Source organism: Phalacrocorax carbo, chromosome 3 (genome assembly GCF_963921805.1).
Source record: "Phalacrocorax carbo chromosome 3, bPhaCar2.1, whole genome shotgun sequence".
NCBI classification, from domain to species: domain Eukaryota; kingdom Metazoa; phylum Chordata; class Aves; order Suliformes; family Phalacrocoracidae; genus Phalacrocorax; species Phalacrocorax carbo.
The window spans coordinates 57,469,731-57,483,574 of record NC_087515.1 but is presented as its reverse complement, the minus strand read 5'-3'; the positions used below and the strand labels follow the sequence as shown (position 1 = coordinate 57,483,574).

General features: G+C 43.7%; 1 protein-coding gene across 2 annotated transcripts in view; it reads right to left on the bottom strand.

Annotated features, from left to right (window-relative positions):
* TAB2 (TGF-beta activated kinase 1 (MAP3K7) binding protein 2) overlaps positions 1-9,953 on the bottom strand; it is a 68,300-nt gene extending 58,347 nt beyond the window's left edge. For both annotated transcript variants that reach the window (XM_064447007.1, XM_064447006.1), the window contains exon 1: positions 9,491-9,953. The gene's annotated coding sequence lies outside the window, so the exon portion shown is untranslated. The remainder of the gene's footprint in view (positions 1-9,490) is intronic.
* Between the last annotated feature and the right edge of the window lie 3,891 nt (positions 9,954-13,844).

Below are 13,844 nucleotides of genomic sequence, written 5' to 3'. Positions count from 1 at the left end.
CTAGCCATTCTTACTGATAAAGAGAAGACTGCTGGGATTCTTACATGCACAATCACTTAAAGCTCACTAATTAAAACATGCCTGCTGAAAGCATTTAAGACTCCTTGATTATTATCTCCAGGAAAAGATTACTCTTACCATCTTTCACCCAGGTAGGCCACGGTGAAGATTTCACACAGTGGCAGAATCCACATATGTGGGTTCTGTGGTGAAGTCAGTTCAACTAGTTCCCGTCCTACTTTTTGAAGGGCTAGCTTTTGATTTGCATCATTTTGGCAATTGAGTTGGTGGCCCTGTAAACAGCTGCAGTGCCACAGATGGGCAGAGATGAATTCTTGAACTGGTCTTACTGCTTGTCTATCATAGCACCACTCTTAGATCTACAGTTTCATGAGATGCTTTCTTCATCAACACCACCAGCTTAATAAACTTAAAAATAAATATTTTTATTAAAAAAATATAAAAATAAAATAATCTCTTCTACTGCTCTTCGCCATACCTCAGTTGTGCAGAAAAACCTATTTGTGGGATCATACAATAAACCACATCAGTGAACTAAGGAGAAAAGATGGTAAATCCATACACTGTCACTGCGGTAGTACAAAACATCCCCCTCAGTGTGAAGTTATAGGAAACTACTGAACTGATCTAACAGCTCCTCAGCATCAAGGGGTTAGTCTCACTCCATGAGATCACCTAAGGCAGTTAAAGATCAATCAACATTTTCTGGTTAGTTTTCTAACTCCCAGCTCATAGACTGACCTGGTGAACAGACAGATGAGACAAGTACCAAAGACCAGCTGCTTGTGTCAGTGAAAGAAAGCTTCCCTGTTCAGTCACAGCAAACTATCACACTGGCCCCTGATACTCACAAATACTTGCATTCTTCCATTTCTTGCTTTAAACCTCATATCTCAAAGCCATTTTGTTATATGACTCCAGAAGTATTTAATTTACAAAGAAATACTGACAAAAGAGGTAAAGCATTCCTTTCACGGCAGCAGAGTCATATTTTGTGTCAATAAACCAAAGCTACTCACCCAAGTCAATGTTGAAGCTCTTCCAGAAAAGTAACACCATTTTGCCTGTGTAACTGCAGCTACACTAACAACCTCTGAGTGTCTACAGCTACATCATGGAAGGATGACACTTTCATGCATCCAGAATGATGCAGCCATTTTGGTAGCATTCACAGCTTTCACAAGGCCTACATCACCAGGCGAGTGAAGACAATAGATTATCATATCAATTTTTTTTCCCCTCTGCACTAGATGTATGAAAGCACTACTGGGAGAACTGATATTTTCCTTTCAGTCTGGAAACCACAGGGGTTTTCAACCCCATGCAGGGGGAAAAAAAAAAAAAGAAACAAATAATGAGTTTTCTCTGAACATTACTGCTTAACACATCACCTGCTAGAAACAAGAGGCTGGAGAGAACAGAAATTTCCACAATCCGAATGACAGTTCTCTCCCGGCTGCTTATAATTCATTTTGTTCTCCTTTGCCAGATACTGTGGAAGAGGAATCCAAAAAGTGTTGCACATTCAGCCTGGGAAAGGAAGACCAAAATGTGCTTCTTACAGAAGAGCAGGAACTAATTCTTCAGCGACCCCTTTTAGACATAGCTAAGTCCTAACTCAGATACACAACAAAGTTAATTATACTGCTTAAAAATTTGCTAGCACTCAAATTTCTCCTTGTATTCTACTCATTTTACAAAAAAGTGTTCTCACTCTGACGGGAGTCCCGAATGTAAGCATCACAGATGTGATCCACTGTCACAACCTTCAACAGAATTCCCAGCTTTGATACACCTACCTCTACCCTAAGCAGCTACCAATGAATACAAGCTGGTGAGGGTCCACAGTCATTTCACAATCCTTTTAAGATTTGTCTGAACAATTCATGCAAGTCGTGTCGAAACAGCTAAATGAATTACATCTATTAAAGACAGTTTTAATTAACTTAAGATTGGCAGTTTAAAATGGCTGAAGAACAGGCATAATAGATTAAAGATAACACAAACACTTTGCTAAATGTCTTTGTCTAATCCAATATATGCATGTGGGTAAACAAACTTTATTATTCATAGGACTACAAACTCTTCTGGGACAGACTTATTTAATAAATATTTATACAGTGCCTTGAACAAAACGGCCTAATCCAAGTGAAGATCTTTAGCCAATACCAAAGCATAAATATAATAATCTGGTATTGGCAATTATTCCAGCAAGACAGTTTAAAATACAGTTTGAGACACACACTCAAAACACCCACTCCCCGACTTATTCTCATTTACCAAAGACAAGACCAGTATTTTAAAAAAGGGAACAAGACACCAAAATTTTTAACTGAAGCAGCTTCATAAGTGCATGTGAAACATACTACTTTGTAATTATGAACATAAAATGCCTTTTAAAGCATACTTTTGCTGAGCCCCTGGAGACTCCCTGCTCCCAGGCTTAAACCTGTTAGGTTAAAGAAGGCTCTCTAATAAAGATAACCTACCATTCCCTTCCGAAAAACAAATGTTCATCCAACAAACGGAAAGCAGCAGTTTGATGCAGTTAAACAAATTAAAAGAAATCCAAGTACAGAACTTGTGACACTTTCCTTTTCTCTATTCTCTCAGGAAAGCCTAAATGGCATAGGGGCAAACTTAGCAACCAATGCTCTGAAGAAGAAACAGAATGAGAAAGAAATGACAAACGCCAAACTGGTCTCTTAAGAAGGAAGAAAAGTTTCCCAGAATAAAAATTTTCTTTGCTTCCAACAAAAAAAGAATGCCAGAGAAATATAAACAAGAGGGCACTAATGTTTCAATTGTAAAGTATATCTCATAGATTACCTGGCAAGGGAATAGGAGAGTGATGAAAGGATATGCATGAAGAGATCTCCTCTTTTCTAGTTCACCTACAAATATGATAGGATGTCACTAAAAAGGTGGTTGGAGGAGATAAATTCCCCATGGGGCAGATTTTTAAAGAGTTGAGAAAAAAATGAACAGAAAAAAATATGAATGCTTTAAAAAGACAGGCAAGTACTGTAAAGAGATAGCACAGCATGGACACAGGAAGTAGAAACTTTTCTTAAGGGTTTAAACACAAGAATTGACAAAGGATACAATTACATGCCACACCGTACAACTTCATTTTTTTTGAAGTGTGTGCTTTTTCTTTTCCTATGTAGGTGAAACAGTTCATAATTTTTTCCACCTGTGGAGATCAGGCTTAGGACTTGCATGGGAAAACACTTTTCTGCATTTCTAACCTTTGGTGTAAAGTAGAAATTAATTTCGCCCCCTTCCCCAACACCTTCAGGAAAACAGATGACTTATCTGGATATAAATATTAGTCATAGCTTCTGAGGCATGGATCAGTAAGAAGTACTAATGCTTTGACAGGTGCTCAAATTCTGAAACTTACTGTATTTTTTTTTCCAGTTTATCTTGCTGAAAAAGTAAGACATTCTGTAATCACATTGATAACAGATAGATCAACAAATGAGGTCTGTGGACTTTTTTATTTTTTTACACATACATTGCAATTTCCTTTGAAAAATGCATTCTAAAGCCCTAGCTATGACAGCCTCTAAGAATTTTCCCAAGAATTACTCCCTAAACATATTTATGGTTGAACTTTCTTCAAGTCACCTATGAAAATACCTGTTGACAGCAAAGCATCTTCTTGAGCAATAAAGATACACCGCAACAAATACAATTAAGTTTGCTGTTGAGAATATTTCACCTGTCTGCCAGTAATTTCTTCTCCACTTCTACTAGCACTACCTATGAAATAGAGGTATACCAGATAAATACTTTTTTCAAGGTTCAACAAGCTACCTAAAATCTTTAGTGTGTAATAAATCTTTAATAAAAAGCAAATAATTTCAGGCTTATTAAAAGAATTTTATACTACCATGGCTCATCTTCACAGATAAATCTATTAGACCTGGGAATACATTAAATATACCATTGCATGTGACAGCCCACAGACATATCACTGAATTATCCTATTAGCATGAGACAAACATCTAAGTCCCATTATCTAAAGAAACTGTAACTCTATATAATGTAACAACAAAACAGTCCTTTAGATAAAGTATTTTGAGAATGACATGTCTGTCTTATGCAGCTTAAGTAACTCCTCCCTTACTCGTGCACATTCTTGCCCCGTGCTGCTACATGAACTGTGTCAGTCTAGGCATTAGGGAAACCATGTGTTGAATCGGGCCCATGCAAACACACAGGCAGGCACAGCAGCAGAGGCTCTGTGTGCATGGAAGCAACAATATCACCAAACATCCAACAGCCACCTCACCCTAAGAGTTTCTACTGCTGTACTCAAAAGCATGCCACTGTTATAACACAATCTTGGCAGCCCCGCAGTCTGCTCAGCTACTTTACATATTTCACCCCTTTTCCCCCACTTTTTTTCTCCCCTCCCCAGTCTTAACCTTCTTAAGAACCTATTGTAACATGGTTTTTTGTTTGGTAAACCAAAACTGGCAGCTGCTGCTAACCTTCCTCTTAAAGGCACTGTCCCATAAATAGCAGAACTAACAAAGACCCGTTTCCCACAGATTTGCATTCTGTCTCAGCCATGCCCCCGTGTTCCAAGTAGTCACATTCCACCTCTATCCCAGATGCCTATTATCTTACCCCTCTCTTCCAAGCACTAGCCACAATACACTTAACCTCTCATGTCCTCTAACTACTGACTGAAGAAAAGAACGCTGCAGTTCATCTCTAGTTCTTACCTCAGACAACTGTTCACTAGCCAACTAGCAGGCTAAACACACGTAACTGCTAAATTCATGCAAAAAACTTTCCCCTGAAGAGATGATCTTACTCAACAAAGCCATCAATTTTACTAAGGCTTGTTAAACGTTATTAAAATGTAAAATCTTTGGGGCCTTGCCCCTTAGCTAATTTCTTTGCTGAAATTAGCTGATGAGCTCAAAATTTATTGAGATATAGGATTAAAGAAAGCATAATTGCTCCAGATTTGTGTCTTTAGAACGGTGAATTAAAGACTGTTCGTACACTACACAAATATGTAAAACCCAGCAGCAACTTTACTGCTTTAAAAATGAAACCACACAGAAAATAGATGCATCTCAACATCTCATCCATGTGAGAACAGTTGATTATGAATTCCAACTGCAAAAATTTGTATTCTAGCGTGTCTAATTAACCAAGGTTTCTTAAAGAAAATGCATTTACACTTTCTGTTTGTCCTTTTAATAAGTATTTGCATCCTTCAACTATTTTCAAGTGCATTTTAAAGGAGGTACAAAAGCATCAAAGATAAAAAGGCTTCTATAAATTTTGTGAGAACTGGCAGCTTTGTAGAAAAAAAAAAACAACCCCTAAAACCCCAACAAACAACCAAAACTTGAATTCATGCCTTCAATGAGTGAAAAAGCAGGCGGAACTCTGCATTCTCCACTGGCAGCCCCAGCAGACCAACCAGCCAGCATGGACAGAGAACCAGGTTTGATTAATTCTGGGACAAGCTTTAGATATTTAGTATTTGAGTGTTTATCTAACTTAAGAAAAATCAAAGCAGTGAGCATATGTAGCGACTTTGTCCTGATTCTTGGCAAATTCTAGCAAGCCTAACAATATAATGACTAACCGGTACACAGCTTTAGTTGCTTGGGTCTTGTTGGTTTTTTTTTTAAAAAACTTGCAAATGCAACCTACAGAAACGTATCGGATCTTTTTTCTTTTTTCTTACCACTGTGTGTTGCTAAGTTAATGCTTTTCTAAACACTAAAGGGAGCACAAGTTTTACATCCATTCTGAAACATGACTTTGAAATAATGGAAAAATTAAATTCTGCTCATAGTACAGCCAGGGTCTGAATGAGTTTCAAACCACTCATCATTAAAGACAGTGAAATTCGATCTTTATCTGTGTTCAGATAGGAGAGCGCTATACATTTTCCATATTGCTATAAAAATTGATCACACACAGCATTTTTCTAAGAATATAATGCGTATTTTAAACAAAAGAATCTTTCTTTTTTAAATTCTGTGGCCAGATACTAACTTAAACAAAGTTTATTTAGCACATTACCAGAAGTTATGCTTAACTTCTTGCTACCAAAAAGTTTAACACATTCTAAAAATATTAACTATTTAACTACACCTTAACTGCATCTATGGCAACAAGAATGTTCTGAGTAGCACCATTCATTTAACAACAGAAATGTTCCAAGAATATGAGGATACCATATACCAACAACACAGATCTTTCAGCTTTATTTGTGTCAGGCTATTTCACTTGGTTTCACTAAAACCTTGTAGTACCAATTAAGGAACACCAAAATTCAAAGGCAGTGTAACACAAAGCTAGGAAGAACTCAGTAAACATCTGTATACTGTTTGGAATACTTTCTTGCATGGGAGTTGAGCTTGCTGATCAGTTCAGTAAAAATACGTTCCTAATTTTACTGTAATTAGGAGAAAGGTATACAAAATCTTTTGTCAGGGACAGCATTAATATTACAACAGTGATTTTTTTGGTAAGCATTCTCAAGAGGGGATGAAACTGAAACAACTATTATACTGAAACCTCTGACTACAATTAAGAGTTTATAAAAAATATTATCCAATTGTGACTCTGACAGCTTTCTCACTCTGAGTTGCATTTAAATATGTAGAATCCAATCCAGACCAGCTTGCTAAGCAGGACTCAAGAAGTTTTAGAACATCCACCAGCATTTTTCCTCTCTGAAATAAAAAGTGTGTACTTTTCCAGTTGAGATAACCTACTGTGCAATTAAAGAGAAAAAATCCCCAACTTAAACACATACACACTAGTGAGGGAAAAAAGTTAACTCTCATTTCAATCATTTAAATATTTGAGTTTTGACTATAGCTTTAAAAAAATCCAGTTCTGAATCACTGGAATTTTTGTTCTGTTTCCTGTAAAAGCACCAACAGCAACATCGTTCAGCATTCCGCTTGCAGCAGTTCAGAAACGATCAGCCTGATCCCTCAGTCCTAAATTTACAGTCATTTCATAAACTTGAGGTTACATCTGACCAACTTATTTCTTCCAGTGTTTCCAGCCATAGAGCACACGATAAGGAGGCGGCACTTGCAATAGGGTGAAGAGCAATCTAGTTTTATGTTTCACAGTACACTCTCACAAAAAAAAACCAGTTTGCCAAAAGCTCTTTAAGCTGCCTAGCAAAAAAGAAATATATACCTAAGTTTGCTGAGAATAATCTCTTCAACAGATGACAGGTTTAATTCTACAAGGCTTGAAAAGCATACTAGTTATCTGCAAATCCAAAGACCATTACTAAACAACACAGGACCTCAGCCTTCAAAGAAATGCCACGGTGAGAAAAACCACTATCTTCTTCCATCTTGTCACTGCTGGAAAAGAGAAGTTTCTACCAGGACACTGTCATAGGAAGAATGCCCATATTCAAGAATTCTATTTTTATCTCTGCCAATTTAAAGGAAGAGAGAACAACCCTTTGACTTCTCTTGATGTTGAGAAGGAAAATGGTTTACATTTCGCAAAGTCTTTGAAAGCTGGTGTAAGCAAGGGTAGCACAGCAGAGAGATGGCACTGGCCCCACACGTAATAAGGACAATGTATTATCAAACATCTCTCAGAAACAAAACTGGGATTACCGAAACCGAGCATCTCCTCTAACAGCCTTCCTCCCCTCTTCCCCTTTGTGCAGGTTCTCCTGTGAAGCAACATAAGAAAAATGAACCAGATCTTCTCAGTTTTGCAAAGAAATCAAGAGTCTGTTCAGCATCCATTCTGCTGCAGTGCAAGCCAAGGTACTACGTACAGACGAGCCTCTGTAAGTTTAACGTATGGATAACAGCCACAAGTGACTGAAGCTTTCATTTAAATTGAAGGGCAGAACTTTACTGAGACTGATGACATGCATCTCCTAATTTGTCAGTGGAACTTCCCTCTTGCCAAAAGCAGGTATCAGAATTCTGGGGTTTGACGAAACCCAATTACAATAATACAGATAAAGAACGAGTAATTGAAATACGTATATGAAATGCAAACTCCTGGTTATCAGGTAAATCATTAGCTAAGCTGAAAATTATTCCTGATTTCAGCAAATCATGGCCAATCATGAATATAGTGCTGTTGCTACAGATTTGCTAGCCCCCCTTACTGTAGCGCATGCACATTACCATTTTGGTGGCTAAAGTTATGACACAAAACAATTTGAGCAGCCTAAGAGAATGAATCTGTATTAAACTTATGTCTTTTAAACATCTATGTAAGTCACCGTACTGGAAATTATACGCAACACCATTTTCAGTGTCCTGCAGTCGAACCTCAGAAACAGCTTTACTCAGCCTATATCAAATACCCTAACCTTACAATGACTAGAAAACCACACCTGAAACCTATGCCTTGCTAAGAAGCAGCTTCCGAATTCTTTTTTAAAATATGTACTTACTATCACTAACACAGAAACACCTACAGATCCTGGACAGAAACCAGGGTCTGCTGAGATACCAGGTACAGTACAAAGAACCAAGGTCCCTGCCCTGAAGGCCTTACAACATCTAACAGGGCTGAGCATTCGGACTTTTAATACAGGACTTTCAATGAATGAGACAGTGTACTACAGACCTCTGCATAGCGCTCCCAGGTCTCTCAGAGGGACAAAACAAAAAGCCAATGGGGGGGGAAGAAACCGTACGCATCTCCTCTCTTTAAAATCCCTCTTATCAGAACCATTTCAAGAATTTCTACTCAACAATTAGACTGACTTGAATAATGGAAACTAACGTCCCAAATATACTATATATGGAATCGAGCCCAGCCAGCCCCCGCAAAGACACCCGGCACCGAAAAATCGCACCTCCGAGGCGGCGTTACTCACCCCCAAATGGCGGAGCCTCGCCCAACGCGCTCACACCTGTCACCTGCCAGGCGCCAGGCCGGCCCCGCCGGCCCTCCCGCCCCGGCAAGGCAAGCCCGCTGGTGGCGGGCTGCTTCCGCCCCTCCCGGGCCCGCAGCCCCCCGCCGCGGGACAGGCCGGGGCCGCCCCGCCGCCAGCCACGCCGCCCCGCGACCCGGCTCCCTCCCCGCGCGGTGGTGGGGGTGTGTGTGTGTGGGGGGGGCAGCTTCAGCCACTCGCGAAGGAAAAGGAGTTTCCATCTCTCGCCGGACGCCCCGCTGCGCGGCGGCGGCTTCCCGTCCCGTCCCGTCCCCTCCCCACCCCGCCGGGGAGGCCGACTCCCACCCCCACCCCGCCCCGCCGGGATGAGCGGGGCGCCGGGGGCTGCCCCCTCCCCGCGCACAGGCCTCCTGAGGCGAGGAGCGGGACTGCGGGAGCGCCCCGGACCCCCGCCCCCCCTCGGGCCTGCGGGCCGGGCCGGCCCCCCGCGCCTCCCCCCGCAGCCCCCCGGGGATGGGACCGGCCCCGCCAGGAAGCCGGCCCGGGGAGCCGCCACCAGGCCCGCCTCGGCGGGGTCAGCCTTACCCTGCCACTTCTGCTGCTTCTCCTCCTCCTCCTCCTCCGTCTCCTCCTCCTCCGCCTCCGCCTCCCCCACCACGGCAGCCGCCGCTGCCGCTACCACCACCACCGCCGCCACCACCAGCGCCGCTGCCGCCTCCGCCCGGCAGGGGGGACCCCGCCGACCCGACCCGCTCTGCAGCCTCCCGCCGCCGCCGTTCCGCTCCGCGGGGGGAGGAGGAGGAGGAGGAGGAGGAGAAGGAAGGGAAAGGGGGAGTCCGTGCTGCCGCCGCAGGCGGGCTGGAGAAGCGGGGCAGCTGGCGGTGGGTGGGTCGGTCAGTCGGTCGGTGGGTGCCCGCGGCGCGGCGCCGCTCCCGTCCCTCAGCTGGAACCGCTCCGGCTGCGCCTCGCTCCCGGCCCCCCCCTCCTCCCCCCGCTCGCTGCGCTCCAAATCAAAATAGTGTCACAATATGGCGGCGACGGCGGCGGCCCAGCATCGCGAGACCCGGCCCCGGGTGCTAACGGGATGCGGCACGCGCCAATGGGCGTTGGGGGGGAGGGGGCACCAGAGGCGGGGCCTCCTACGGCCCCGCCCCCAAGGGTGGGGCGTTGGGGGGCGGAGGGGGCCGCCGCCTCTCCGCTACGCGCCGCGCTCCAACTGCCCCGCCCCCCAATCGCCTGCCGCCGCAGCCGCCGCCGCAGGGCGCGGAGCAACGGCCGTCTCTGAGGGACGTCGGGCAGACCCCCGCACTCCCCCCGGTGTCCGTCTGTCCTTCCGTTCCGCCCCCAGGCTGGCGCCTCCCCCGGCCCCTTCAGCCCCCTGCTTTTCCCTCGGCCCTTCTCGCCCCGCCGGCTGCCGCCCCCCTTTCCCCGCTGGCCGTGGCTACCGCTCCGCCGGGCCCGGCGCCAAGGGAGGGAGGTGGCGCGGCGGGGCGGGTAGGTGGGCCGCCCGCCTGGGGAAGGGGAGGCCGGCGGGAAACGAAGCGGGGGTTTAAGAGAGCTGAGGGAGGAAGAGCAGGCACTGTGGAGGGTAGCATCTGCAAGGGGAAAAAGAAACGAAAAGCAGGATTAATTAAAAAAAAAAACCCGCTATATCCGAAACAGTTGTTCTGAGAGGGAACTGCCAGAAATACTGCTGCTCTGTCTAAATTTCTTCATATTTTATACAGAGAACGTGATTTCCAGCATCCCTCCGAGGTACAGCTCGGCCCAATACTCTTTCCAAAGCGCCGAGCAAGGGCCCGTTCGCTGGCCGGCGAAGCCCTCCTCCCGCTCAGCTCGCAGCCGCCAACACCTGCGGCAGGGACGGAGCCCCGACCCGCTCTGCGGGGCCAGCGAGGCCACGATCCGTGGGAGGGGAGCCTTGCCAGCCGCGGGGGCAGGAGGCCCCGCGGGTCCTAACACGCTGGCTTGAAAATAGGGATCGAATTCCTCCTGTGGTAGGAAGACAGGCATCCTTGATTTTAGTGGGGCGTTCAAGTAGGTTTTGCTATTTCTGTAATTCGTGAGGTTTCATCTTAAGTGAAAAGATAACTTTTAGATGAGTTTGTAAAATCATCCAGTAAATCAATTGGGTTTTGGGGTGTGATACCTTACACTGCTTACTCTTTCTTACTCTTCCTGTATTTCCTTTCTTCCTGAGTGTCTTCTCCTTCCTCCCTGTGGTGAGCAGGTGCTGCTTGTGCAGTCTAACAATGAACAACCTTTCCATCCATTCTTGGGTAATCCAACTGTGCAAAATACAGTCAGAAACAGAAATCGTTTAAAAGTAATCTTTATCACCTGTAGTGGAAGGAAAACTGTCTGAAACCCTGCAACCTAGAGCAGGACCTGGTAGGGAAGGGGATGTGGTGGGGCTTTCAGATTTCCCCATAAGACAGTGGTGCTGTGCAGAAATCAGTAGAGAGATTTCTTTTCCCAGCCTTAGGTCCCAGAAACACCAGTGATTTCCAGCGCATTCCAGTGTATGAAAGGAACTGCAAAGCTGCCAGGACGTGGTGATCTCAAACCTTAAAAGCTGCTCTATCCTTTGCAGTGGTATGATGGGAAGAGGGCCATACCTTCTTCACAAGGCATCAGCTGTCAGACTGGCCAATTGACAATTGTGAGTTAAAATGACATAAACTAATGAAAAACTAACATGTGCTGGGCAGGAACTAAATTATTTGTGGCAATTTAGGCTAAGTGTTATGTTACAAGAAATAAAGTCGACTTTGCCATTTCAACACTGGGTATTTTCTGAAATGATTGAAAATATGTTTTCTAAATGAAAGTGCTAACAAATGAAAAGAAAAACCCTCTCAAATGCATTTAGTTAAAATTGTCAAACAGGAAGAAGCCCAGGGTAAGCAACAGCAGAGGCTAGCTTTGCTTGGAGTAGGCAGGGAAAGAGAGAACATGACACCAAGTAGTCTAATGGTGAGTTGTTATATTGGGAGGAAAAAAAGAGAAAAGGGAAACAGGATGACAGGTTTTTTTCCCTCACAAAATGTGGAAATAAAGGTGCATATATACATTCCAGTAAAAATCGGACATTTTCTTAAGCTGTAACAGAGTCTGCGGTTCTTTTGTACATCAGCAGCATGGTGCATGAAACGCATGTGTCCAAAGTTTATTACTCAGCCTGTACTGATTCAAGGTTATACAAGGCTAAGGATCTGCTGAAATTTGTTTGTTAATTGTAAACAAAACAGTATTTCCCCAAAACCAGCCAGAAATGGGTAATGGGGTATCTAGAAAGAAGATGCAACAGAAAGGTCAGATCACAGGGAGCTGTACCAGGGTTGCTCCATTGTAATTGTTCAGAACATTAATGAAACCTTTCTCTTTTGTGACCCATGCTGACAACTGGTGATCTGCCGGGTCATCTGCTCTAGTGCACTGGTGTTCAACTCTTCCAGCACAACCGTTTCAAACTTTGCCAAGCCATACCTGACCTTTCAGACAGATAGGATAGTATACTTGCATGAACACATTTTGTGCGCTAGAAACTGAGTTTATTTTGCTAAGTTTAATACAGAGTTAAATATTTGACCTTTTTGCCTACAGTTGCTAAAACAGGGATTTGCCACAGGAAAGTGAAAGACCATCTCACTGCTCCATCAGCAGTATTTACTGCAGTGCTTAAGCACTGGGGTCATGTGAGTGAGCTGCACGGATGGTCCTTTCCCCCTGCTCCCAGATTCTCTATGCTGCATCTATGCCTGAGCCCATTGCTGAAGTTGCTCTTCTCCCCTGTAGTGGCTAATTTTGAACAATTTTTTTAACACCTTTCCAAAATCAAAGAACAATGTACTTAGGAAAATAGTTCTGTGTGCTGAGATTCAGAAATGAACTCTTTTCCTATATATCTGTAACAGGAACTGGGAGGACCTATCTAATACTAAAATCTGGGTGTAACTCTTATCGTGGTGCAAATCAAGGCTTCAGTCACCAGTGAGGCACAGGGGGCTGCCTGCCCAGCAGTCCGGCTGATGCAGAGCCTTGCTTCTTTCCCTGCAGATTTTAGATATTACCCATTTTTTTGGCCGTACAAGGTATGAGTTCATGTTTTTAAAACCTTCATCAGACTGTTAATGTTATTCACTGCTAGAAAGTGAAATTATAAATAGGTTTGTGGAATTATTCTAAACATATTGTACAGGAAAACCATTTCTGCAAAGTACAGTCAATTTTGTCAGCTGGGTACTGACATTTCTGATGCTGAAATTTCCTGAGAATGCTTTTTAGAAAGGGTAAGAGAACAAGTCCAGTTAAAACCAATCCACAACAACTGGCATAATTTTTTCTGAAATTGAGCTTAAAATTAGTTTTCTGCAGTGGAAAAAGGTGATATTGACAGTTTTAAAACCACCACTTCTCCCTTGAATGTTCACCTGGCAATTTCTTTTCCATTCTTTTAGATAGAAGGTCTGTTAGTCTTCAGGTTGGCAAAAGCAGAAGTAGGATTCACTGGCCAAAGGACAGTCACTGGAAGCTCCCAGTCTGAGATTACAAGCACAGCTTCTATAAAAACAATTGGAATTTAGATTAATAATGTGACAAGGAAATACAGAAATTCACCTTATTTCACAGGAGTCACACATTGTACTTTTCCTCTTCTGTCTAGAAGTTATTGGCTGTGTGCCACAGTGCAATAATTGGCCCAACCTGGTGCAAAGAAGTGAATATTGCTGGATTTGGAAGTAAACTTCCAATTGCAGAGCCTCAGCATAAAGCCAAAGCTGTGACCAATATGCAGCACAGCTTTGCTCAAGTGAAGTTTCTCAGCACTTGTCTCCCCCACCCCACGGTGAGAGCTTATACCATGTAATAGCTTTCAAAAAACTTCCTTTTTTGTTTCTAGTGTAGGAGTAGTTCAGCTATTGATGTTTATTTGGAG